The sequence below is a fragment of the Olea europaea genome, chromosome 22, assembly GCF_002742605.1.
Source record: "Olea europaea var. sylvestris chromosome 22, O_europaea_v1, whole genome shotgun sequence".
NCBI lineage: Eukaryota > Viridiplantae > Streptophyta > Magnoliopsida > Lamiales > Oleaceae > Olea > Olea europaea.
The window spans coordinates 2,313,290-2,316,313 of record NC_036258.1 but is presented as its reverse complement, the minus strand read 5'-3'; positions in this window follow the sequence as shown (position 1 = coordinate 2,316,313).

The window sequence follows — 3,024 nt, the reverse complement described above, 5'->3', positions numbered from 1 at the left end:
TGGTTTTTCATGCATAGTTTAAGCATAAATATTACCATGAAGATCATACCCCTTAAGCATAAAAAGTATCTTACCGTAAAACTTGAAGATCTTCGATTGAGATATGAATTGAAAGTGTTAGGTTTACTTCCTTCTCCTTTCCTTCTTATATTCGGTTTTTGCTCTCTATTTAAGTGTATAAGTGTTTTGTAAAATGAAGGAAATCTCTCTATGGCAATGGATATGGATGTATTTATATTTATATAAGGATAAGAATGAATGATTGATATTTTTTTCTTCTTTTTTTTCAACCCCACCGCCTCAACCTCCTTTTCTCCCATTTTTCTCTTTTTTTTCTTACTTGTACACATGTTTAGTCTATTGTCTAAGTGTATGGTGATGATGGATGACAAGTGGGTTGATTATAGGGTAATAAGTGGCCTCAAAACCTAGATTTGCAAAGGAAGCCTCTTATCTTTTCAACTAATATAATCTAAACCCTCTAACTTTTATTATTAGCAAAGCATATCCCAAATTTAAACTTGTATCCAACTTAAATATTCAAAAATTGTAGATTGTAAAATAATTTAATCGTTTGGTCAATTGAAGTCCTAACAAAATATTCCACTTCATTCAAATTCAAACTTGATTTAAGTTTCGACTAACTAATAATCACTTCATGCGCACACAACATTTAGCACTTCATGCCTATATTCATTAACTACCTCTAGCATTAACCACTACAAAGGTGGTGTCCCCTTATCCTTATGGCCAAAATAATATTAAAAGTTAAATTGATATCCTAAAGAAATTTAAACGAGCATAAAATTTCGGAGTATTACAGTTTTGTACCTACGGCTTCCAAACATTTGCCCGATCTGTGGAAATACTTCGTATATCCAAAATTGCAACAGAATTACGGGTAAGTGTTAATTTATATAATATATTTCTGTACGAAGAAATTATACGGAATACATGAACACGTAAAATATGAACAACATACTTGAAATGCAAGTGGATAGCCTTGTACTGCATACTTACATTCTCTTTGTCGGTTATGTTGCATCCTTACCACTCGTTCCAATTGCGACTCTTTCAACAAATTTAACAGAACGAAATATACGATACGGCCCCATGGATACGTAAGGAACGCATTAAGACGTTCAACCATGCCCAATGTTCTATAATCAATTTGTCTTGAAGTCGGTGTCAACACACACTCCACCAACATAACTAGTCCCAACTTAAATTTATCTTTCTCGTCTTCGCACATATGGAAAGCTTCAAAAAGCATTCTGTTGCTAATTTTTTTGACCCCATGGAAGTATTGTTCTCTAAGACGATCGATACTATGGTCAATTTCAATGGATGGTTCATGACAAGGTAGTCCAGTAATTAGGCAAAATTCTTGCATGTCGAGTCTAGCAACATGATCATCTAGCCGTATCCAAAGTTCATTAGTTTTGCCAAAATGTACAATTCGCATTATAAATTCGTGAACCAACTTACTGCTAAATTGTTCTTGTTGTCCCCTGAACATAGCTCCATAAACAAATCCACAAAAATTACTATACAATAAAAAACATTGTTGATTGGCATCTATGAAGTCTACAAAATCATTAATGTATTCGCGATTTGGATATTGGACAAGGGTAGCAGAAAACCACTGATCTCGAGAGACAACGTATTCTAAAGACATTTGCGTAAATTACACAATAATAAATATTTTCAAACGAATATATTATTTTGTTTACGAAAATCTAATATATAAAATGAACGTAAAAAAAAGTGTACAATTGATCGTAAATTATATTGTTAGACATATATATATATATATATATATATATATACAAAACTACATTCTAAAACCTGAGAACAACAAAACAGAAAAAGAAAAAAGGAAACTACATTTCTCAACTCCGTGTGTGTCCGTGACACACTGTCTGCTGTGTGTCACAGAGAGAGTGTCTTTCCGTGACACACGTCAAGTGAACGAGATCATTATTGAAATAAATCAATTCTATTTACTGGCCATTTGTATTCTTGAATTCTTGTATTTTACTTTTACAGACACGATTACCAATTCCAGATAACGGTCCCATTATTCTAGTGGAGTGCGTAATATTAGTTTTCCAATATTAGTTGAAAATATTGATTTGCTTTCTTATCTTAAGCATTTTGTTAAACTTGGAATCTCCTTACTCTTGCTCTTTTGTCAAGTCTTACAATTTATGAGGTCAGGGTGACCTGAGCTTTCTTTACATCTAATGAATACATGTTAATTAAGCCACCGTAGATTTGGGGAAAAACATGTTAATTTAATGCATATTTTTAACTAATAAAATAACAAACTAAACAAATATTAGGTTGCATGATTAAATTTTAAAAAAAATAAAAAGTCGCTACATGACCGCACAGATTGTATTATAGTATATACGGTAAGCTATATATTGTAATATGCATATTGCTGTAATATAACAAAAAAAATTGTACAGCAATAATTTCTCATTATATTATGTTAAACATTGTATTATAACATATACGTATAGTATGTTATATCTTAACTATAACATATAATATTATAGCATACCGTATTTGCACATATTATCTTTAGATTAATCACCAACATTTGTTATAAATAAATTCAAGTCCCACGTAATGTAGATTTAATTCATATTAATTTGCACAATTGTATTTCTAGTATAAAATTGCAGTGGTTTAATTTGCTCTAGAATTACTTCAAAGTTATTTTGCACCGACATAAGAAATTTCAAATATATAATATGTGGCACTGCATAATTATAAATCGACTTGCATATTTATATGCGTTTTATATTTTGTCCTTCATATATTTTAATATTTATTTTATGCTTATGTTGAAAAAAATAAAAATCTGAAATTTTTTTCTGACATTCGGTTTGATAAGTGAATGTATGGTGTTCTGCACTCTCGGTATTTGTAAGTGTAAAAATCGATATATACGATAAGCTGCACATATAGTAGGTAGCATATACGGTAAGTTGTCTATAAATACGGTAGGCTGCA